The sequence below is a fragment of the Pseudorca crassidens genome, chromosome 6, assembly GCF_039906515.1.
Source record: "Pseudorca crassidens isolate mPseCra1 chromosome 6, mPseCra1.hap1, whole genome shotgun sequence".
Classification (NCBI taxonomy): domain Eukaryota; kingdom Metazoa; phylum Chordata; class Mammalia; order Artiodactyla; family Delphinidae; genus Pseudorca; species Pseudorca crassidens.
The window spans coordinates 52,572,798-52,599,082 of NC_090301.1; the positions used below are offsets into that span (position 1 = coordinate 52,572,798).

Below are 26,285 nucleotides of genomic sequence, written 5' to 3' on the forward strand. Positions count from 1 at the left end.
TCAACCCCTATTACTTTACCACTGGACTGTTGCAATTACTTTGCAATTGGTCTCCCTATTTCCTGTCCACTTCCCTTACAATTCGTCCTAAATGTTTTGCCAGGAAAAAAGAAGTCTAAAGAATAATGGTTTCTCTGCTGAAAAAATTTCTAAGTCTTCTGATTTTCCACAGAATAAGGTTTATACTCAGGCTGCCACTAAAAGCTTTCTTGCCCTGGACCCCAGTTTGCCTTGTCTCCCATTCTTACTCTCTTCTTGCTCTCTTTTGAAGACTTTGACTTAAGAACAGAATAACGTGACCATTCTTTTGAACAGGTTCCCTCTCTCAAATGCTGACTCCCTCTAAGATCTTCCTGTTGAAATTCTACACATGTTTGAGAACCAACCTCAATAACTAACTACATCTCTGAATCTCACCCATAGTTCCTCCTTTCTCTAAATTCCCATATCATTTTGTATATACCTTTTGGTATATTCAGAACATTGTAAATCATGTTATAATCACATATGTAACATTTTCAATGAGGAGCCACTTACATTAAAAAGAAAGCCACTCCAGAGCACCTAGCTTAGTGTCCTTAAAAAGCTCAATAAATGTATATCAGATAAATGAACAAATGAATGAACGAACCATGGAGAATGCAAGGATGAGGATAAGAAAGACAGAAACTTTTCAATTTGCAAAAACTAGATTTCCAAATAGTTTCACTTACTGAATACAGACTTGAACTCGGTCTTCTGATAATTACATATAAAGCCTTCTGCTCTGTGTAACAGGAGTGGAGCGTGTACGCAGGATTTTATTAAAGCAGGGAAATCCAAGAATCAGCATTTTCAGAGAAGAGAATAGGTCTTTGGGTATTGTTGATATATAATGCAACATCATTAAACTTATCTACCAAGATCAAAATAATATTTCCATGTGGAAATGTTTCCAAGTTTATAACGTAACATAACTTGGTAGTAGATTGTGAAGGATACAAAGTTTTAACAAAACAGACATAAGGATCTTTTAAAATTTATATACAGCTTATAAAGACTCCTTCTTGCCTGTCTCTGGAGAGGTCCCTGTAATTGTGTCTAGCAGTTAGTTAAGACTTACTATTAGAGTTAAAAGACTGTGTGGACTCCAGTGCTTCCAGATTCTTCAGCTTATAAAATTTCAAAGTCACCCTTCAACTTGAACATGCTGTGTAAATTCGAAAGAAAAACCATACACGAATCATGCCGTTCTTGTACCAACACTCACGCTTTGTATGACCCAATGCCACACACTGGATTCTAAGGTTACCGAAGGGAAGGGATTATGATTTGGAATTAGATAACTTCATTCCATTTTAACTGTTGCGTGAGCTAAAAGCATCACTTGGAATTTAAATCAAAGCCAGTTTTAAATGAACTAAACCAACCTTGGATGAAAATTCTTCATTTTACTTCAACTCTCAAAGCTGATTATGCATGTATGCTGTTTGCAATGGTGAAATTCAATTGGCTCACACACTGAAAGCTGTGTTGTAAGTCAGTATTACAGCCACTTGTATTTCAGATGACAAGAGGCATTAGTTTGCTCTGATAAAGTAAATAAGCCGCACTGAAAAGATCACTAACACAAGCAATTTTTTGCTAACAAGATTTGGGGGTGACTTAGTTACTCGTTATACACTCATTGAATTAGGACTCAGACTTTGAAAGATAAAGGGAGCTGTGCTTTAAAGTAACAGGGCAAAGAAATCCCTGCCTTTTCCCAGATGACTCACCTACAATCATTGCCTACAAGGTCCTACATGACCTGGGCCCTGCCTTCCCATTAAACTTCATCTTGACCACTCTACTTCTTCGTCACCCTGCTCCAGGCGGAGTACCAAGCCCTTCTCCACTCAGAGCGTTCACACTGGGCTCTTCTCAAGGGCACATGCTTATCCTGGAGAAGTGCTCTGTGCAGTACGGTAGCCACTAGCTCATGTGCTACCAAACACTTAAAATGTGGCTAGTGTGAATTAAGCAGTGCTATGTTAAATACACATTGGATTTTGAAAATTTAGTATATAAAAAAAAGAATGACTTGGTTAATAATTTTTATTGGCCATGTGCTGAAGTGATAATATTTTAGGTATGTGGGTTAAATAAAATATATTATTAAAATTCATTTTACTTGTTTCTTTTCATAATGTGGCTACCAGAAAATTTGAAATTGTACCTGTGGTTTGCATCCGTGGCTTGAGTTATATTTCAGGTGGACCATACTGTTCTCTATATTAATTCACCTGTTATCACAGAGAGTTAAATTTGGCAGGAGGCATTTGTTTGTTTTCTCTATTTTATACATTGCTGTATCCAAACCACCTAGACACATGTGAAGCATGAAATAAATATCTGTGGAGTGAATGAATGCATTATACATGCAGTAATGAAGAGCTTGGGCTTTGGAATCAAGCTGCCTGGATTTCCACCCTAGTTCGGCTATTCATTAACTGTATGAACTGGGCCAAGGACTTATTCCTCACAGGGTGGTTGTTAAGACAAAATGAATTCTTACATCAGAAGTGTTTAAATCAGTGCCTGATATGTAGCAAGTATCAGCTTACTGATACTCTGGACAAATATTAGCTACGAATAAGTATTATTATTCCATTCTGTAGACAAGAACATGAGACACGATGATGACGCTAATCCTTTGTTTACTGAGATGGTAAATGGCAGAGCCATGATTTAACTCTTGAACTACAAGGCCCCAAGACACATTTTCTGTCTATTACATGTATGTAAGTCCATAGTTGATGTAAATAAGAACCTGAAGTGATTTTAAGTTGCTTCAATAATGTTAAAGGTAGATATATAATTCATATCTGGCCATTCTGAGTGATAGTAGACTTTGGACTCTATACTGAATGTTGTCTGTAAAATGTGATGTGATACCAATTATACTAGCTAATATTTATTTAGTTTTATTAGCAGCAGGCACTCTTCTTACATATTACAGGTATTAAAATATTCAACCCTTACACCAACTCTGAATGTGAACACTGTTCATCGTCATCATTATTTTAAGGATGAGGAAATTGAGGTCCAGAGAGGTCAAGTACCTTGCCCAAGTCACAGAGCTAAGAAGTGAAGGAGGTGACCTCAGAGCCTGTGCTCTCCCCCTTTCTCTGTACCACACTCTCCTCTCACATGTACGCCTGTGGAACAGAAAAAGATGGGTGAGCATTCAGCCTTATAGCTGCTGTGACTAACAAAGATAGGCACTGGCTTCTGATATTTATCAGTAACAGTACATTTTCTAAGAAAAATAGTGTTTCCAATATAAACAGTGGAATAGACCATCGAAAAGTAAATTTCCCTTCCAAAAGTCATCTTTGTAATCCATATAAACACAGGCCATCAAAATCTCTGCTGTCCTGGGGATTCTTTCGCCTTAATTGGACTTAAAGCAAGAATAAATTATCCTGCATGTCATAGCACATCAAGTCTAATCAAGCTTAGTAAGTGACTATTTGCTTCTCTCTTCAGAAGCCCAGCATAATAGATCCTATGCTGATGACACTTAACAATATTTAAATAAAACCAGACTAAGTTTATGACTGAAGAAGTCATCGCCTTCCATTAGAATGAGAAAATAAATTTTCAGTAGTAGGATACTAACACATTTGAATGGCGCAATTCACTTTCTAGCAGGTCATGGCCAGTACCCACTACAGAGCAGCCCTGTTGAAAACAATTCTCTTAAAGAATCTACTTTGTCTTGATGACAAAGAGGTGTGTTCTTCCCTGGACAAGAAATGAAAAAAAAAAAAAAAAACTAAGCCCTCTAAATGTTTTTACATTTCAGTGATTCGGTTCTGTGACATTCCATCCTCTGTGAGGGGAAAAAAGGGAGAAAGGAAGAAGGAAAAGAAAAGATGATTATCAGTGAGCACTCTTGGGCAGAAGCAACCAAAACCTGGAAAACCCAGTAGCCCGGGGCAGCAAATGAGAGTCTGAAAGGCCAGGCTGGGTTTCAACCCTGTCACTCACTACCTCTGTGTATGTGAGCATCTCACAGGGCTTTTCCAAGCAATAATTTATAAAATGAGAGGGTTCAGTTAAGATCACAAGATCATTTTTCAGTCTGTACAAGATCTTTTTCAACCCGCACATATGTCAGAGAATGCCAGTGTCTAGAGTCTTATTAGAATGTGTGAGTCACAGGAAGGTGCTCCCTTCCACAAAACTTGGAGGGGGGGGACATCACGCTCCCTGGTAGATAAAGAAGTAAAATTCACACACTATGGCTGGGACCAGGCATTAGGGGGAATTAACTGGGAAAATGCATGTGACTCTGTGATCAAAGGGCTTGGAAACACTCGCAACTCAGGAGCCCAGAAACGCAACGTGGAGATGTCTAAGTATGATGAGATCTAAACACGTGTGTTTACTAGTTTTGGAGAAGGATAATGTAAATGGAGGATGCACAGTCACCCTGGAAAACAGAAAAGGAAAGCCCCAATAGATGTATTTTTATGTATGATTTCCTTACCTATCCAGTTCTGAGTCTGAGAGTGTGCGTGAGAGGCATTCCCTCTGTGGGGATGGAAAAACCAGAGCTCCAGAGCTTGATGCACCTGAGTGTTCCAATGAGCTAATACTCACTTGCCTTGATCTGATTCTGCACTTCAGAGGCGGCCTTTGGCTCACAGGGAGGGAATGCACTGGGAAGACTGACATCGATATCCAATTTGCCTGTGGTGATATGTTTCTTGCTGGAAATAAATAAATCTGCATTCTGATGGGATTTCTATGAGAAATGGACCTCAGGGGATATATATATCAACTGGACCATTCAAATGTTCTAGTTTACCTAATAATCGTACTTCCCATTCTAAATTAATTGATTAATTGACATTGTAGTGGAAATATATCAATCTCACTGAGATTTATTAATGGGAATCTGTCCCTGGGAGATGAATCTTTAGAAAAGATTCTGACAAGATGAGGTTTAAAACCACATATCCCCAAGTATTCTGGACTTTGGATTCTCTCTTTTTTTCTTTTTTTAGATTGAACCATATGAAATTGCCAACTTTTATAGATTGTTTATTCCTATTGAAGTATAGTTGGTTTACAGTGTTCGATTAGTTTCAGGTATATAACATAGTGATTCGATATTTTTATAGATTATACTCCATTTAAAACACCGGCTATATTTCTTTCTCTGTACAATATATCCTTATAGTTTCTTTGTTTTACACCTAGTAGTTTGTTACTCTTAATCCTCCTTCCCCTATCTTGCCCCTACCCCCCACCCCTCTCCCGACTGATAACCACTAGTTTTTTCTCTGTATCTTTGAGTCTATTTCTGTTTTGTTATATTTATTCATTTGTTTTGAGATTCACTCTTTTCAAAATGTAAGTAACAAAAGTTTCAGGCTCTCTCCTGCTTGATTAGTACGGAATCCTGTCTTTTCACCTCTCTGAGTATTTCTCAGTTTCTTAGGAATATCTACAAGTCCTAAAACCCATCCTGGTTGTCATTTAACATCTCTGTCAACTGTCTTCCTCCCCACCAGCAGATTTCTTTGCCAGTTGCTTTTTGCACGTCCTAACCAGTGTTACCATACTTCGGTAGTTTTCCTATATAGTGTCACCACAGACCTGGCATAGGCTTGGAAACAAACCTGGTTTACTTCACTAAAGATGTGAGCTTATAAAAACGAGTAACTACCAAAAAAAAAAATTCTTAAAATTGGACAAAGGCATTGCTATTAGATGAAAGTATTGTTATAAATTGTTGAAGGTCTAGTCCCCAGTAAAGCAGGATGTGACCTGATTTGGAAATAGGGTTGTTGCAGATGTAGTTAGTTAAGTTAAAATGAAGTTACATACGAGTAGAGTGGGCCCCTAATCCAATATGATTGGTGTCCTTATACAAAGGGGAACTTTGGACAGAAAGGCACACACACAGGGAGAATGCCACCTGAAGACTGGGGTTTCTCAAGCCAGGGAACTATAAGAAGCTAGGGTAGAGGCCTGGAACAGATCTTCCCCTAGCACCTTCAGAGGGTGCATGGCCCTGTTGGCACCTTGACCTTGGACTTCTAGCTTACAGAACTGTGAGACAGTAAACTTCTCTTGTTTAAACCACTTAGTTTATGGTACTTTGTTACAGCAGCTCCTTAAAACTTCAGACTAGGCCCCTGCATGGGTCCTGCTTCATCTTAGGCCCCCGCCTGCTGCCACACTGCAGACCCAGATCACCTACAGATAAACATGTAACTCTCTGTGGAAGGGATGTTGGGCTCTCCTTACCTACCGCCTACCCGACAACCAACCTTCTTGTGTCCCCTCTGAAAGATTAAAAGAAAGAAAATATTCTTTCTCTACAGTTTGCATAAGGTCTGTTTCACAGTCAAGATCAAAATGAGTACTGCTGAGATGTAATTCTAATCACAATGAGAGAAGTTGTCTCAAACCTCACCATTATAGGATGTCTGGCTTTACCTTTGTATAACCAAAGAGGCCTATGAAGCATTTACCCAACATTTTTTAAAAAAAGTTTTCTTTCTAAGGTTGAATTCTGCTTATCACTTCAGAAAAGAGGTGTGAAATAGTAGCTTGTCTTCTTTCCAGTCACTTGGGCATCAGGGTATAAGGCACTCTGTACCCTCGTTTAGTTACTGTGAGACTGATAAACTTTCTGGGGACACAGCATGAATTCTTAGGTAAATGTCATCTCTAGATGTCCCCTGGCTAGTGCTGTGCAGTGAATGGTGTCCACACCCCACCCACATTCCCGTAACCCCTCCACACTCGCTGTTCTCACACACGCTATGGTTTTTCTCAGCAAGCTCTGCTTGAGGGTTTTGTCTGGCCTCAGTGCTCTTGGCCCACTCTCAAGCCAGCCTGAATTTCCAGACAGTTAACAGCCCTTGGAGCAGCCCTCAACTGATACGAAACAGGAGACGGTGCATAAACGCCTGTTATGGTCAGTGTTATGGGTTGAATTGTGTCCCCTGCAAAAGATACGCTTAAGTCCTAACCCCCAGTACCTGTGAATGTGCCCTTATTTTGGAAATGAGGTCTTTGCAGCTGTAATCAGGTTAAAATTAAGTCACACTGGATTAGGGTGGGCTCTCATGCAACGTGACTAGTATCCTCATAAGAAGAAATTTTGGATACCAACAGACAAAGGCGGAAGATGGCCATGCAAAGACAGAGGCAGAGAATGGAGTAATGTTATCACGAGCCAAAGAATAGCTGAGGCTGCCAGAAACTGGAAAAGGCAAGGAAGAATCCTCCCCTAGAATCTTTGGACGGAATATGGCCCTGCCAACACCTTGACTGCAGCCTTATAGCTTCCAGAACTGTGAAATTTCAGTTGTTTTAAGCCATCCAGTTTGTGATGCTTTGTTACAACAGCCCTAGGAAACTAGTACAGTCAGTTTGGTTGGACTATAGTACCAGTTATTAGTCATACACTAATCTAGGTGTTGCTGTGAAGGTATTTTGTAGATGTGGTTAACTTTAAGCAAAGGAGATTTCGTTTAATAACAGGGGTGAATTCACCTAATTAGCTGAATGCCTTAAGAGCAAAAACTGAAGTTTCCGAGAGAGGAAGAGTTTCTGCCTCAAAGCTATACCATCTTATACTTCGAAACAAACAAATATACAAACAAACTCATAGAAAAAGAGATCACCACCCAGAGGCCATGGGGAGGGGGAGGGGAAATGGGATAAAGGCAGTCAAAAGGTACTACAAAATTCTAGTTATCAGGTAAATAAGTACTAGGGATGTAATGTACTACGTGATAAATATAATTAACACTGCTGTACGTTATATATAAAGGCTGTTAAGGGGGTAAATCCTAAAACTTCTCATCACAAACTTTTTTCTCTTTCTTTAATTTTGTAGATATAAAATATGAGGTGATGAATGTTCACTAAACTTATTGTGATAATCATTCCATAATGTATATGTCAAGTCATTTTGCTGTACACCTTAAACTTACACAGTGCTCTATGTTAATTATATCTCAATAAAACTGGAAGCAAAAAATAAAAAACTACACCATCAACTCCTGCCTGAGTTGCCAGCCTGTCAGCCTACCCTGTTTCCAACCCCACCCACTGCATGAGCCAATTCCTTAAAATAAATCATATATGTGTGTGTGTATATACACACATACATATATATATAATATTTTTATATATATATATACACATACAGTATATGTAGATGGTATTCTCACCCTTTTGTGATCCTGCCCCCTTGAGTGTAAGCAGGATCTGACACTTGTGACTAATAGAGGTGATGGGATATATGTCATTGCATACATATTATATGTATATACTATATATACATATAATTATATTACATAAGATTACAGTCTTATTGAGAGAGTCTCTCTCTTGCTGGCTTTGAGGAAGCAAATGGCTGTGATGGGAAAGCCCACCTAGCAAGGAACTGAGAGCAACCTCTGACGGACGGCCAATAAGAAACTGAGGCCCTCAGTTTGCCAATCTACAAGGAACTGAGTGTTGCCAACAACCATGTTAGCTTTGAAGTGGAGACTTCCCCGTTGACCCTCACATGAATAAGACTGCAGCCCCACGTGACACTTTGTAGCCTTTGAGACCCAGAAGCATATTACTTAGAAATTTCAAAAAATTATTGTGACATACTAAATGAAAACAAAAAAAGAAACTAGAATTTGGTCCATCAGACTCCTAGTTCAAGGCCCTTTTTGTTCTATCCCTCTGATGCTCACAAGAACACAAATGCTCTGGTGCCAAGGAAAGGCTCTAATATCCTTCATACAAGAGTGAGCACGTAGGTGTGAGTGTAGGGGTGTGTGTGTGTGTGTGTCTTTTGTTATTTGTAAGAATTTGATTTATATATCAGCACCTCCATTCATGCACACAAACCCCTATTTCCAGTTCAGAGCAACTTGACAGTAACGAGCATTAAAGGTAGTCAATTCATATGAGGAAACAGACGGTGATTCAACTATTAGCACTCGGGAAAATTTGCCCTCTTGGCCTCCCGCTTCCTGACTGACATTGATTCAATTGGAAAACTGCAGAGATATGGCTGTTTCACCGCTATTTAAAGTAATTAGAATTAGTGAGAGAATGTCTTATTGTGATACCTATTGCTAGTTTTCACAATTATCAAGAACTTCTGGGAAGGGATGAAGGGGAAACCCATATTGACCTCCAGCAGGCCAGAATAGATGGATGTGCTCACATTGTTTGTGCCTTGTACCAGGTATGAAATTATCTTCTTTTTGCTTGCTTTTATTCTATGAATTTTCTAAAATTAATATGTGTTACTTGATTAGTTTTAAAGTTATTTAAAGGCAGCTTTAAAACAATGTGGATAGACTGTACAACAACTATACTTCAACTAAAACGCAAACAAACAAACCAATGTGGATAGAAGGACCCCAAGTTTGATTTGGTATCTATATGTACCATGTATAAATCAGTTTAGTTGTCTTCGGTTGGTGAGATGATTTTTTGCTTACATGTATTTTAAAATTTATTATCAGAATAATGCCAATACTTAAAATTTTAAGAGTGTCCTCATACTCGGAAATATTAGGAATCACAGTGTAGGTTCCGGTCACTCAAAGTATACATCACAGACCAGCGGTGTCGACATCACCTGGGCAGTGCAGAAACTCGGGCTCCACCCCAGGTCACTCATTCAGTATCTGCCTTTCCGTAAGATCTCAGGGGATTTGTATGAACATTAAAGTTTCACAGGTACTTGTGTGGTTGACAATTCACTACCCAGAGATTTTTTTTCATCCATATTATCAAGACTTTTTAGTACCTCTCTTAAGTATTCTGAATGGCAATAATTTATGCTATAACTAGAAGTGACTGAAGTCCAATGACAGACATTAGGTTACTCCAGGGAATTTTGAATAGGATTTATTCTCTGTGACGTTTTGATTAAAAATACATATACATTAGAAGAACATAAATAACTTAATTGGAGGATAGAGTAGACAGAGGGAAGTCTGAGACAGGTGTGAGGAAGAAGAAACTTGGGCTACAATTAAACCTCAGTGGTAGTGGAAAAAGGAAGTACTCAGAGATAGAAAAGTTATGATGGGGGTTAAGGATAGATATGTTTTTCTTAGTCAATTTTGTTCATCACTAATTATCTGATTAGGAAATGATTTATTCATAACTTACACCTATATGTAGCTTTTGATTTTATAAAGAATTTTACAAATATCTAATTTTATCTTTACCACCACCCAGTATGATAAGGATTTTAATTAAAAGCACTATGATTCAGAGAAGTTAACGTCTGGCTAAATCTTGGAGAGCTAATCAGTGACGAGACTATGGGTCAAAGCTTCCTTCTGCACTAATAGCCAAGATGAAGCCAGGAAGAACCATTCTTATGACTTCCCTCCTCGCAGGGTCTCCATCTCTGGTTCCAATCCCATTCACCTACCCATGTGTCCATCTCACCTCCCTAAGCCTGGGACTGTGCGGGGCTCCAGGCAGAAAACAGAAACATAACACGCGTCCTCACCGACAAGGAGCTCACAATCTAGACAGACTCTTCATTCCAAATTTTGTATTTATTTAGTTCAATATGTCATGTTATCACTCTTATGAACACGACATACCCCACACAGGGTGAGGGCTCATTTCTGGGAATCACTTTTCCTTAACCTCTGCTCAATAACTTATTCTGTGATGGGCCCAGGGACTTGCTCTGTATATAAGCCAGCATGTTTATATTAAAATAAGTGAGTCTGTTTTCATCAGAACACTTTTTCCCTTTTCATTGTGATATCAACACTTATCCACAGAAAGCAGGAATAATATTTCCCAGACTAACAACCCCAGGCCATTTCACTGTTTCAAATGGAAATCCCTCCTGATTATGTGCCTTGTCTCTGTTCAGAAGGGCTGCACCCCAGAGAGCAAGAGAATGGCATTAGCCTGCCAGCGCTGCTGTTACCAGTGAGAAATGACTGCTCAGTATTGCCACCAAAGGAGCAGGTTTTACTGCTATGCCTACTTGCTACTTGGTTGCTGGACTCATTAAGATCACTGAAAGGTTTTAGTTAAAAAACAACAACAACAAAAACAGTGCCTTTAATAATGAATGCTTTAATGAAAATAACAGTTTTGGTTTTCATAAATGCTAATTAGAAAATATTATTAAAATCTTGCCTTAGAACTAAGCACTCTACACACACACACGTTTTTCCAACATCATCTGCATACATTTACTCATCCTGGTTGGTGGCTCCAGATAAGAGCCTATATGTAGCAAAGCAGTGTGGTTAGAATGTGGAGTCTGGAACTGTATTTCCTGACTCTGAATTGAGATTCTGCCAAGTGTTAGCTGTGTGCTCTCAGGCAAGTTACTTCACCTCACTGCGATTCAGCTCACTCATCTGTAAAATGGATAATGATAGGATCTCAAAGTGTTGCCATGAAGACTAAATGAGATCATAGATCACTGGGGCTCAGGACAGTGCCTAGCATATATTACACTTAGTGCCATATATGCATTAGCTATTGTTAAGTTGTGCCTTTTCTGGAACTGGAATCCAAGCATCTTCTCTCAGTAGGAGGAAAAGATTTTCCTACTATCATGTGACAGTACACATCTTTACTCCTACAGAAAAGGATGACACAGTAGAAATAGTACTGAACAAGGAATTAGGAGATATGTGTTGGCAGTACTGATACCCTTCATTAGCCTGGGGATCTTGGGTAATTTTCTTAACCTTTCTGAGACACAGTTCCTCGTATGGAAAAATAAAAGAGGTTAGAGTAGGTAATCTCACAATTCCCTTTCAGCTCTCAGTTTCAATGATTTTGATTTTTTGTTTAGGGTTCTATTCAGTATGAGAGAGGGAGGGTTAGTATGACTGCTAATAGCTAATAACTGCATGTGTAATATAATAATTCATATCTGAAGCTGAAAGAAAAACCACTTTAAACTGACTTAGCTAACAGCTAAGAGCTATTCTTTACCAAAGTCTATTCTGATTATCTGGCACTTAGATCACCGGGCAGAGTCCGCTTGATTCGAGCTAACTGGATCTCTTATAAAACTCACTCCAGGGAATGGATATCTATGTTGTGAACCACACTTCTAGGAAAATGTCTAAAATAACTCTAGGAATCTGACCCTGGAATGCCAGGCCAGAAATGTAACAATTTCACAGCTCTGGGGTCCAGTTGCAGGCCAGAGCAGTCCATCTATGGGATACTGAATCATGGCCAACATCACATTCTCCTGCTGGAGACAGGGGACTGGAACTGAGACAACTGGCTGCTCGGGAGTCTTTGAAGACCCACTGAGCCCCGACATGGTGTATTCAGCACACGTTTTAGTTTGTGGGACAATGGGTTGTGTACGTAAATCTAATAAAATCACTCCTGACTTTTATCAGGGCAGAAAGTCTTAAAAATCTGCCACCCATGAGTTACAATAGTAATGGAAGGTAAAGTCATAACCAAGCTAAATACGAAATATAAGAGGTCATATTTGTGATGTTGATATGGTTCCTGGCCCTCCTGGTGCATTCTTCCAGGGATACCAGTTCATCTGAAACTCCTTGTGATATTTGCATGGGAGATAGCCTATTAACATTTGAGGAAAGACTATCATGGTTTATAATTCACAGACCACCCTCCCTCCAACCCACATAACCCCGTATAAAACAGTGGGAAAATAACAGGTCCTTACTGAGATGTGATGCTAAGTGACCAGCACTGCAAAATTACACACTGAACATTCGGGTGTTCTTGAACCAGGCCTAACTATGAATGCTAAATTCTGTCATTTAATTACTTTAACAGGGTAGATTTTGCTAATGGTAAGAAAAAAAAAATTATGATAAGAGTTGGGAAAAGTTCTCAGATCAGCACTGCCCAATAGAATTTTCTGCAAAGATGGCAAGATTCTAGACCTGTGTGCTGTCCAATACTGTAGCCACTATGGCTATTAAACACTTGAGATATGACCAGGATGACTGAGAAACTAAATTTTAAATTTTATTTAATTTTAATTAATTTAAATAATGTGACTAGTGGTTACCATTTTGGACAGTGCAGCTACAGATCCTACAAGTTAGGAACCTTGAATTGTTATCATTTAGTAAATACCTCTAACCCAAGCCCTCTACCATTATTTCCACTGACTTTTCTCAAAACCACGTGAGAAAGAAACTTACATTCTAATATCAAATTTGGTATTGAGCGGTCTGGTGTAAATCTAGCTCCAAGGAAAGTTATAAGGTAGATGATGTCTATTGTAGTTCTGTGGCTTTTCTTACCATCAATCTTCTCCTTTGATACCATTTACCTTTTTCTAACCATTAAGCACTATCTCCAGTCACATTCCCTCTATATTTTGCTCTACTGATTATAAACTGTTCATTTATAATGTCCCTTAGAGGAATTCTCATTGCAATGTATGACTACTGAAGACCAACTATGTCTTTGAATCCCAAAGTCAATGCTTTTCATAGTATGATCTGAGAACCTCCAGCACGAGAGCCATCTGGGAACTGGGGGAATTGCACGTTGAAAGTTAGGATTCCCGGGCCCCACCCCAGACTCTCTGATTCCAAAATCTCAGGGAAAGGGAAAAAAGAGTCTTCTAGGGACCAGCAGAATGGGTAAAAGCACAGACCCTGGAACCAGGCTCCCTTCATCTGAATTCTAGTTCCAGGCTTTTTACTAAGTGTTAAACTTTGAACGACTGACAAAACCTCTTTGTAGTTCCATATTCTTTCCTGTGAAATGGCATAACCATAATATTTATTTAGAGTTGTTCTGAGGAAAAAAATCAGTTGATATATGTGAGGTGCTTAAAAGAATGCCTGGTGCATATTAAGTACTACATTAACTATCATTCCTATTATTTTTAGCAAGCAACCTGAATGAGTCTTACATACACTGAAGTTTGAGAATTCCAGTCCAAGGAAAAGAGTGAAAACAGTAGAAATATAGGGAGCCCAGACTGCATAGTAGTTGTTCCTATCTTGTGTCTCTGAGTTTTCAGCTGTAAAATAAGATGGTGATATTTGCTCAGAGTTCAATGGATACAGAAAACAAATGTGAAAGCCTTTTACAGTTGACGTAAAGCTGCAGTATGGTTTACACATGAGAATACCAGACTGGGGTTTTAAATGAAATGAGATGCTTAGGGACTATCAAATAGAGTATCATATTGGGGAACTGCAAGAAGGAAGAATCAAAACCCCACATACAGGAGGGAGGTGTGGTATCCCCACGTGAGTGCAATCGACAAATAGTTGTGCTTGTAACATCCAAAGACTTTCAGTGGAACCATCACGCAGGCCCAGTTATACAGACTTCCATTTCACAAGTCACATACACCTCGCAACTGGGACGGGCCTTTCCCCTTGTCAGCAAGCTGGAAGGAAAGCTTTGCTGATCAACATCCTACCAGCTAAAAGAACAGATCTTGCCATGAATTTATTCTGGAAGTGAGAAGCTCCTTGCCGCTAGGAGAGATTGTAAAATGGAGTCATTTTACTCCTGACATCTTCAGAGTCAGTTACTCATTTGGGGGCAACTCGAGAGCCACGTTCTGTGTCTTTGGCAAGAAAACATTTTCTACAAGCTACCAGCTAACACCTCACAGAGGAGTTTTAGTTAAGGTCCATGTGAGACCAGAAACCCCAGTAAATTGACACTTTCTAGAGAACACAGAACATCTCAAGGCTGAAACCGGCAGACTTTTAAAAAGTTTCAGTATTATAAATCACTATTGTTTTAAGTGAATGACTGAATTATGAAAGTAGCATATGGCGCATGTTGACATTTTCTAACCTCTCATTTTCTGAAATAGATACAGAAACTAGATCGTCTCTCATTTTACTTAGCACTGTACTCTAACTCTGATAGGACATACATTTTTAAAAGTCTTACATGTCTATCATATAAGTATTTTTCTATGAAATAGGTTTATGCTTTAGAGCTTACTTCAGAAGAGCAAAGGTTGATCTAATTCCCCAATTTATTTATCTGTTTCCAGAGGCCAATTCAGTTCAGGCTTCCCTTGAGCATGGATGATCTGGCTGCTGTAAAAAGGGCTTTGGCGGCTTCCCTGGTGGCGCAGTGGTTGAGAGTCTGCCTGCTGATGCAGGGGACACGGGTTCGTGCCCCGGTCCGGGAAGATCCCACATGCCGCGGAGCGGCTGGGCCCGTGAGCCATGGCCGCTGAGCCTGCGCGTCCAGAGCCTGTGCTCCGCAACGGGAGAGGCCACAACAGTGAGAGGCCCGCGTACCGCAAAAAAACAAAAAAAAAAGGGCTTTGGGAACCAGGGGTACCCCTGGTACAAAGGAGCCCTGAGAGGCCGGGTCAGGTCTGAAGGTGAGCCAAGTTGAGCCTCTGACACCTTGGAGAGGTTGTTATCTAAGCTTCATCACAGAGTATTCTATTTGCCAGAAAGAAGTGTCAGAAGTTTTTTCAACAGTCCTCATCCTCCTGAGAGCCTATGAATGGAAAATCCACCAGATTCTGACTAGAGTGAATAGGGTCACTGGGGCACTCAGCTCCTGGGGCTGGTACATGACTGCACAGGCTTTAGGGCATGGAGAACCTGCCACTGAACATATGGCTATTTAACTCCTCTTCTTCATACCTGGTTGATATTGTCTTAAATTTTTTTTTTCAATTTGCAGTTAACTTCCATTGTTTGAGCACTGAAATAAATGAACGCAATTATACAAGCTATTGAGATAAAATCCTTTATTTAACCCTCCTTCCTCTACCCCTATCATATTTTCAAACTAACTTGTTCTCCACTGCTCCAGGAAAAGAAATACCCGCACCAAAACTGAAGAGAAATAAAAAATGTTAATTCTTGGCTCCTGAGCTTCTATCGGCTCAGTCTAAACGTGAGGGTCATTTAAGAAAATTTCAGAGGTAAATCACTATACACCACTGTTTTGCATTACCGGCTACCTTTAGGACCTAAGCCCTCATGTAAGTTTTGACTCTTAAAGTGGTTCTTCACCTTGTGGGAACTCATAGACACCTTTGAGACTCTAATGAAAGCAATGGACTCAATCAAAGGTAAAAATATCTTGTATGTACAAACACCAAATTTTGGACACATTTTCAGAAGGTTCTTGAACACCATGAAGTCCATCCACCCAGAACAAACATAATTTAAACCAAAACACAAAATTACAATATAGCCTAAAAGGAAAAGACTTTGGAATCTGACACCCTAAATTTGCACCTTAGTTCTGTTACTACCTATGTGAAGTAGTTTATCTAGACTTCAATTCTCTCATCAGTAAAATGAAGATAATAAAAGCACCTATTTCTTAGAATGTTTGTGAGGATGAGATGATGCAATGCATGGAAAAACACTTAGCACAGGCCTGGCACATAGAGAGCATTCAATTAAATTTGGTTCTATTTCGATATCCATCATTTGAAAACAAATATGGATGGGATTCAACAAAACTAAGCATTAGCCTAGATGTTGGCATTCTCCTCTCCTTTTATCACAGAAGTTGTCCTAGAGGAAAAACAAAGTGAATATGAAGGAAAAAAACAGACAAAGATGGAGAGAAGTGCTTGAAAATTGGGCAGATGTGTCCGAGGAACAAGGTACCACAGGGGGGGAATAAGATGGGGAGGGCTTTTAAGCTGTATTTTTAAAATTTATTTATTTATTTTAATTCTTTTTTTTAAATTAAATGATTCTTTAGATTTTACAGCGCTTTACAATTTTCAAAAATTTCACATATATTATTTTATATAATCCCATAATAACCCCCCTTTTTCCCCCTTACCCCTATATTGCTTCTCCTCCCTTCCCTTGCCCCACTGGTAACCATTAGTTTGTGTTCTCTATATCTATGCATCTGTAAAGCTCTTTTTTTTAAAATTATACTGGCCACATGATAACTCATGGGACAGAAAAACAGCACTGCCTACCCAGGGTCACTGGATCAGCAGATGACACCCAGGCTGCACAGGAGACTCACAAAGGCTAAGATGGATAACAAAAGGGCTGGTGATTACAGCAAACCCCACAGCATCACCAAACCCATCCCCAGCATTAACCTATTACAACCAAGCATTAAAGATCATCTGGTGAGGAGAGAGCAAAGGATGGCCAAGCCCAGTGTGTAGAATAGTGGGCTCTCTGCCCCAGATCATCATCCCGCCACGCACCTTCAGCCCTCAGGAGCAGCACAAGCTAGAACCTGAGCCTTCCTGTTTACAAAACCAGCCAGAGAGAAACAAGCTCAAAGGCAAAAATAACTAGACATCCGAGGAGCGTTAATAACCGCTACAAAACAAAGACAACAAACCCAAATGCAAATACTGGGTTTACCAGTTCTTATCATTTATTTACTTACTATCTTTTTTTTTTTCTTTGCTGTACGCGGGCCTCTCACTGTTGTGGCCTCTCCCCTTGCAGAGCACAGGCTCCGGACGCGCAGGCTCAGCGGCCATGGCTCACGGGCCCAGCCGCTCTGCGGCACGTGGGATCTTCCCGGACCGGAGCACGAACCCGCGTCCCCTGCATCGGCAGGCGGACTCTCAACCACTGCGCCACCAGGGAAGCCCTACTTACTATCTTATTTGTTACTCAAAATAAAACTAATAAAACTAATTTTCAACAAATTAAGAGACAATAAGTTGGAATATGAAGCAGAACAAGCACTTCTAAACAAGAACCAGGCAGGCATACTTGGTGTGAAAAATATGTGAGTTTAAATAAATTATGAATGCAATGGATAAATAACTAAAAGGATCCAGGAGAAGAATGAAATAGGGCACTGGAAACTAGCCTACAATATTTTCCCAAAAAGCAATTGGAAAGAAGAAAGGGAAAGGGTCAAGATATATGGAATCAGCAATAGAAATATCAATATATATATAAAAGAAGTCCCATTTGGAGAGAAAATATGTATGTAGGCACAGACAAGGAGCTAGTTCAAGAAATGATGTCCAAGAATTTCCCTAACTGAAAGAGGATGGAAAACTTCAGAGTGATAAAGCATGGAGAATAAGAAAGCCAAGCCTAGAAACATTACGGTAAAATGCATGGATATTAAAGACAAAGAGAAAAAATTTGAAAGTTTCTAGAGAGAAGAGTGGACCACCGGAAAAAGTCAGACTTGATAAAAGTACACCTGAGTGTAGAAAAGAGTAGAATAACATTTTCAAAAGGTTTAAGGAAATAGCTTCCTGATTTTAAATAACAATCAAAATGTAGCAATATGCTGCCATATATGGTCATTAAGAGACAAATTTACAAGTAGATCTTTGAAGAGGAACTTGGAAAACTCATATTAAAATTTATATGGAAGAATAAAGGTCCATAAATAGCTAAGTCAGATTTGAAAGAGAAAATAAAGGGTGCATAAAAGGGTGGGAGGGGAGGGACTTTCTCTAACAGATATGAAGACAGGACCAAAACTATAGTGATAAAAAATTTGATACTGTATTAACTTTGGAACAGAAAAGCAAACAAATGGACTGGAATAGAAAATGGAAGGAAAATATAGCACTACAAAGCAATGGGGAAAAGGACTGTTTATAAATGGTATTCGGAAAACAGGTTCACTATATGAAGAAAAGTAAAGCTAAACTTTCATGTTACCATAGCATAGATAGCAGACAGACTTAAAATGTATGTGTTAAAATTAAAAAGATTTTTAAAAATGTAGAAAAATTTTTTGTGACCTAGGCATAGAAAAAAAACTTCTTAAATAAAACCCCAAACATACAAACTATTAGGCAATAAATAAATAAAAATTAAAAGTGGATTTTACTACATTAAAATTAAACATTTCTTAAATAAGTAAAAAATTAAAAAAAACATTTCTATCTAATGAAAAACAACACAGACAAAGTCAACAGACAGATTGCATACTAAGAAAAATATTTATAAATTGACAAGAAAAAGACAGGAATCTCAATAGAAAAAAATGAGCAAAATAGATGAATAAGCAATTTACAGAAAGAGAAGATGCAATGGCTAACAAGAACATACATGAACGAATGTTCAATGCTACTATTAATCAGATAAAGGCAAAATTAGACAATAATGAGATATCACTTCACATCAGTCAGAAAGGCAAAAATAAGAAAAGCATTTAATAATGAATGTTGACAAAGATAAGAAAAAAGAGAAACTCTCATATACTGCTGTTAAGAATACTATAAATTGGTATAGATATTTCTGAAAGAAAATTGTTATTATATATACTGGGATAAATTATCCATTTGCCTTATAACCCATGGGCTCCAATCCTAGATATATATAACCAGAGAAGTTCTCACACAGCTTCCTAAGGAAACATGTATAACAATGTTCACTGCAGCACTGTTAGTGATGGCAGGAAGCTCGAAACAACCTGGGTTGTTGCTAACCAAGGATGTGTAAAATATAAACCATGCAGATAATGGAAAAACCATCTATAATGAAAAAAAAAAAAAAGAAAGTGAATGTACATACCACAGAGTGGTGAGATTTCAAATGTGTTAAAGTATGAAAAGTAGAACACAGAGAAGCTTAACAGCAAAATATCCTATATATAATTTTAAAAATACCCCCCCACAAAACAATACTACAGGGATATGTGCATATTTAAGACCTGTATCACAGATAGGATGATGCCCATGAGCATGAGGGGAATGGGAAAGGGTACTGGGAAGAAGGAAAAAAAATACAGTAGACAAGTTTGAAGCCTTGAATTGACTGGAATGAATGATGACAATGTGCAAAGATCTGAGGAGTAAGAAACTCAACTCTGCACCGGAGATCTACTTAAAAATACAAACAAACTCATATATCTTTAAGGCTTAAAGCAAATTAGCAAATAAGAACAGGAGAACTAAATAGAAAATATTAAAGAAACCAAAACAAAACTTGTAACTGGGCTAGATTTAAATATCTTAATGTGGAAGAAAATGTTAAGAAATATTTTCTTCAAATCTCCCATACTACAATATAGTGTTCTATTTTAGGGATATTTTTCTTGAATATAGTTCGCTTATTCTTCCTTATTTTCAAAGGATCACAAATTTGATGTGAAATTAAAATCACAAGTTAAAAGATAATAGAACCAGTCATACCTAAAAAGATAAAACTTCACAAAGTATTGAGAAGTCACCTAATATTTAGTGATGATGATATAAATAATAACATCATCAATATCTTGAATTAATATACCCTCTTATTTCCTAGGTGCTCAAAGAACTGTGACTAGCTCACAAAATATTTGACACAAATATTATACTGTCATCATTTTTCATAAGTTATTACATCAATTCCATGAACTGAGACCTGATAGTGCCTGATCTTCTCCGACAGCATCAGGATTTGTGGTCACATTCTTATCATGAAGAGTAAGACTGGGCTGGTAGAACTAGCCTAAGGTGGTTATGCTGATAACGAAAAGGAGCCATACAAGAGACATGGAGACTGAAAAGAAATGACTAAAACAATCAGGGTGGAAAGAGTTTCAGAAATTGGATAAAGCACTATTGGAATCTCTATATTCACGTGATAGATATTTCTGTTGCCTCCATACGCCACCTATACACTGATCACCTACTTTATTTTTAAATTTATTTATTTTTGGCTGTGTTGAGTCTTCATTGCTGCGTGCAGGCTTTCTCTAGTTGCAGTGAGCGGGGGCTACTCTTCGTTGCGGTGCATGGGCTTCTCATTGCAGTGGCTTCTCTTTGTTGCAGAGCATGCACTCTAGGCAAGTGGACTTCAGTAGTTGTGGCACGCAGGCTCAGTAGTTGTGGCTCGCAGGCTCTAGAGCACAAGCTCAGTAGTTGTGGCACACGGGCTTAGCTGCTCCAAGGCATGTGGGATCTTCCCGGACCAGGGCTCTTACCTGTGTCCCCTGCATTGGCAGGCGGATTCTTAACCACTGCACCACCAGGGAAGTCCCCTGATCACCTACTTTAAATGTTCTTGTATCTGTTATTACCACGATATCTAATTTCTATGATACGAAATCCCTATCCTTTTCTAGAGCCAAGCCTAATCATTTGGTAAACTCAATTCTACTCTCTCCTTGTACATGACTAGTGTGAACTAACATGAAATACTGATATTTGACTGATCCCCTCCAGAGACCCTCTTTATTCCATTAATCCTCCATACTAAGAAACACATCATTCTGAAATAAATTCTTCCTACTGCTTGAAATTAGTTCTATATTGTGATTTCAGTGCCTTGAGCATGTCAATCATTGTTACAATTCCATATAGACAACTGAAAACTGAACATTGTTACATAACTTGCTGAATCATGTTGGCCATGTTATAAGCAACCATCAAAATTTTATGGATGCAAAGATTCAAAAGACTATTTTTCTTCTAAAAGGAAATGCCTCCTGGTCAAACTCAAAATAAATAGGTTGGGCATTGACCAAGCATTTCATCATAATACAAAATATTCCATGAAAGAAGCAAAATTTCAATGCAATAATTACCCAGAACTCTGTGATTCTGTGTCTACTCATGTCAGCTGAGAATTAAGAGAGGAAATCTCAGTAGTTTAATGACAGGGCTACAAATTACATATGGTCCAGATGCTAAGGTCCAGCAGGAAAAAGCTTCAGAGTTTATAGAATAGTTTATACTGTTGAGTGTTACTTCTCCATTAGATAAAAACATACAAGATCTTTGAAACCGTGAACGAAGAAAGGGAATCCTTCATACTCAGTAGAATACTGAAAAATCCTTCCCCTAGGGAAAATAATAAAGTAACCTTATGATACTATTATTAACAAATGTAACCTTTATACTCTCAGGCAATTTATCTAGTTCTGGCAAATATATACCATCATCAGTGTATTCTCTGCTGCCTCATGATTTCTGCTTAGTAATGAAGTATATGGTGTTCTCATAAACCATAGATGTTTATGTAGAAGTTTATTACTTTCCTTCATGTAAAGCTTAAGTGTATTTGCTAAATTTCTTCTCCTTCCCCCCTTTCATTTTCCTAATTAACAATTTTCAGCATCCCCAGGCTGGGTTGCATCTGCTTTGTAGCTGAAAGATCAAATACTTAATTTGAACTGTATAAATCAGTAAGGAAATAGAGTACCAAAGAAAGTACTCAGCGCCCTCTTGCAACTTCTTGACAGAGATGTTTACTTTACAACAGAAATATCCTTCAGGAGTCTGTAATTGGTGGGGGGAGAGGGAGGAAAAAGAAGGAGGAGGGAAGAGAGGGACTAGGAGACACTGATATAATTGGGTCTTTACTCGTCTCAGATATTTAATCTGACAATTTATTAACCACCATTTTGTTGATATACCTAGTCCTTAAAAATCACTGTCCCTTTTATTTTATAACTTTGCTTAATTAGAGCCACCCCTTTATTTGGAAGCTTCTGGGCTCAGTTGCAGAAGTGTCACACACCGGGAAAATCAAATCCAGGGTGTGGCTCACTTCAAGAGCTGATGCGTAAAATATCCAAATTTATAAAGAGGATGACTTTTTAATTGAGATATAATTCACCTGTATAATAGTCACCCCTTTAAAATGTAAAGTTCAGCAATGTTTAGTCTATTCACAAAGCGTGCAGCTCTCACCCTTAATTCCAGAACGCTTTCACCACTCCTGAAGAAACTCTATACCCTTTAGCACTTACTCCCCATTCCCCCTTCCTTCCGGGCCCTGGAACCACCAACCTACTTTCTGTCTCTATACTTTTGCCTATTCTGGATAGATCATATAAATGGAACCATATAATATTTGTCCTTTCGTGTATGGCTTCTTTCACTTAGTATGATGTTTTCAAAATTTATCCTTGTTGTAGCATGAATCAATACTTCAATCTTTTTATGGTTGAATGATATTCTATTGTGTACATATAGCATACATGATTTACTTACACATCCATCAGCTGATGGACATTTGGGTTGCTTCCACGTTTGGGCCATTATGAACATGTTTTGACTTCTATGAACAATCACATACATGTTCTTATGTGGACATATGTTTTCAGCTCTCCTGGACATATACCTAGGAGTGGAAATACTGGGTCATAGGGTAACTATGTTTAACTTTTTAAAAGAAACTGCAAAACCATTTTCCAAAGAAGCTGTACCATTCTGTATTCCCAAGAGTTCCAATTTCTCCATATCCTCACCAAAACTTGTTTGTTGTCTGTCTTACAGCCCTCCTAATGTGAGTGAGGTGGTAACGTCGATGAGTTTTAAAGAAATTCACATTAAATAAATCTTTCACCATAGGATTTCTTTAAATGATGAATTCTCTTGTTCATTTAAATTATGTGAATCTGTTAACAATCTATTACAATCAATTTTGGCAAAACTGTAAAGGTTTCTTAACTATAAGAAAGTGGTCCCCAGCCAAACACCACGCACATCCAAGGCCAGGTGACGCCCACCTCGTTCTCTGAGCACAGACACCCAGGCCCACTGGCTGCCTTCCCTGCTGGAGAAGGCAAAAACAAACAAACACTGGACTCTTGCAGAAGCTTCACTTGTGGGACCAAACAACAAACAATCATGAAAACATAATATATCCCTTGGATACAGTTTAAAAGAATGATACGGGGAACTCCCTGGCGGTCCAGTGGTTCAGACTCAGCACTTTCACTGCCGAGGGCCCGGGTTCAATCCCTGGTTGGGGAGCTAAGATCCCACAAGCCGAGCTACGTGGCAAAAAAAGAGAATGATATGGAGTTTTGGAGACGGAGATCAAGATTGGCAGGACAGGAGAACGCTGAGCTCATCTCCCTCACAAACACATAAAAAATACATCTACCGGGCTTCTCTGGTGGCGCAGTGGTTGAGAGTCCGCCTGCCGATGCAGGGGACATGGGTTCGTGACCCGGTCCGGGAAGATCCCACGTGCCGCGGAGCGGCTGGGCCCGTGAGCCACGGCCGCTGAGCCTGCGCGTCCGGAGCCTGTGCTCCGCAATGGGAGAGGCCACGACAGTGAGAGGCCCGCGTACCGCAAAAAACAAAAAAACAAAAAAAACAAAAAAAACAAACCATCTACCTGTGGAGCAACTCTGGCTGAAAACTGACAGTAAGGCTCCTCTACAACCAAGCCTAGAAAGATCCATGTGGGATTGGACAGACAGGGAGGGGAAGCAATTGGGTCAGGACCCACAACTGCAGCAGGGGACACAGAGTGGAGGGGGATATCAAGGGCTTGGGGATCCTCCCTGGGAAGTAAGGGGTTTGAGCCAGATATTGGGCAACTCAGCCTTGGGGTCTGAATCAGGAAGATGAGTCCCCTTAGCTGGTTTGAAAACCAGTGGAACTTACCAGAGAGCTAAAGAAACTGAAACTCCACTCCTGAAGAGCACATGCATACCCTTGCTTACTCCTGGAAACAAGGGGGATGAAAAAGACTGAAAACAGCCTGGGGCTTTGGCCAGTTTCCTGTGACCATCCCAGCATGTACCTCAGCCCACACTAGGCACTTGCACCAGCCCCTCTTACTCCGGTGAGCTCTTCACTAGGGTGAAGGCTGCATCTGCTGAGGGGAGTGTGCACACTTGAACTGACCGGCTCAAACCTGGCACTGCATCTGAACAGCCATTGCCATTGCAGGTACAGAGGTAGCAGATTAAAAGCTGCCTGGGGCAGTAACTGACTTGTCAGGACCATCCCAGTGTGCCCTAGCCCACGCCAGGGACCTGCTCCAGCCCTCTTTGCTCTGGTGCTGTTCTCAAGCAGTGTGGAGGAGCCACTGCTGGAGGGAGAGAGCACATTTCGAGAGAAGGAAACCAGCTCAGACCTGACTCTTTGCACTTCTGCTTTAGCACCTTGGGCCCCAACCCCATAGCCAATAAGGCAGTGATGGCCACTGAGCACAGAAGAAGCCCAGGCTCACACCTGGCTCTGGCTCTAGCCCTTCCATTTCCAGCCCTAACTCCCGCCAAGGTAATAGCTGCCAGCACACCCCAGGGAAGATGTGCCCTGTGCTCACTTCTATATCTCTGTCTATCTCTATCTACAATGGAATATTACTAGGCCATGAAAAAGAATGAACTTTTGCCATTTATAGCAACATGGATGGACCTGGAGCGTATTACACTTAGTGAAATAAGTCAGACAAATAAAGACAACTACTCTATGTTATCACATATGTGTGGAATCTAAAAAATAAAGCAAATGAAAGAATATAACAAAACAGAAATAGACCCACAGATATAGAGAACAAACTAATTGTTACCACTAGGGATAGAGGAGTAAGAGGTACAAACTGATATGTTTAAATAAATAAATTACATGGATAAATTGTACAGCACAGGGAATATAGCCAATATTTTACAATAACTTTAAATGAAGTATAATCTATAAAAATATTGAATCACTATGTCATATGCCTGAAACTAATATTTGTAATCAACTATACTTGAAGAAAAAAAAATTGTTTTTAAAAGGTGATGCCCTGAATGCTCCTCTTAACTGAAGTGATCTTATAACTAAGAGAAGTTTCAAGTATGTGAGGAAGACTGTTAGAAGACTGATATTGTTATAATAGCAACTTGCTTATTTGGCATCATTGGGGAATGAGATGGTCTCTTTAGCAGAATTGCTGGACATATCACCTTTTAAATTTCTAATACTAAGTATTTTTTGATGAAATCCTTATTAAATTAAGTGCCTTCTCAGAAACTCTAAAGATGATTTAGCTATTCTTTATAACTCAGAGAATGTGCTGTGAACATCTTTCGTAACACTCTGTTTAGATCCAATTATACAATTATGGATTTTTCACATGAGATATATAGAGCCATTTGCCACTGCAGTAAATTCCCATGTATTTTGAGATCTTGTGATTATTTTATAACTTTTTTCTTTTTTTTAAACTCTTCCTTTGTTAGTAGGCTACATTTCTGGATACTGCCAGTGAGAATTCTTCTGAACACTTTTTATTAATTCTCATCTTGGTGATTCTTAAGCTAGAATGAAACAATGTTTTTCAGAGCATCTCGGAATTGCCCAAATGTATACACAAAACTTTATACTTATATACATATATGCATTTCCTGGAGAGATTTTTTTAAATTTTATATCAGAAATCAAGAAAGGAATCCATGTTGCAAAGAGGTAATAAATTTCTGTCCTAGATAAAATACCACTGCTTGTTGAAACTGATTACCTAAATTCTGGATACATATGATCCTAATATAACTATTTATTCCTTGTAAATATTATTGAATCATCCATCTTTATTTTGAAGACTACCTGCAGCATACATAGATATTTGGTAGATCCTTTCTCTCCAAATCACCCCAAT

The 26,285-nt window shown here is 39.0% G+C and overlaps 1 long non-coding RNA gene across 1 annotated transcript in view; it reads right to left on the reverse strand.

Annotated features, from left to right (window-relative positions):
• LOC137226455 (uncharacterized) overlaps positions 1-26,285 on the reverse strand; it is an 854,565-nt gene that overhangs the window by 326,669 nt on the left and 501,611 nt on the right. The window lies entirely within an intron of this gene.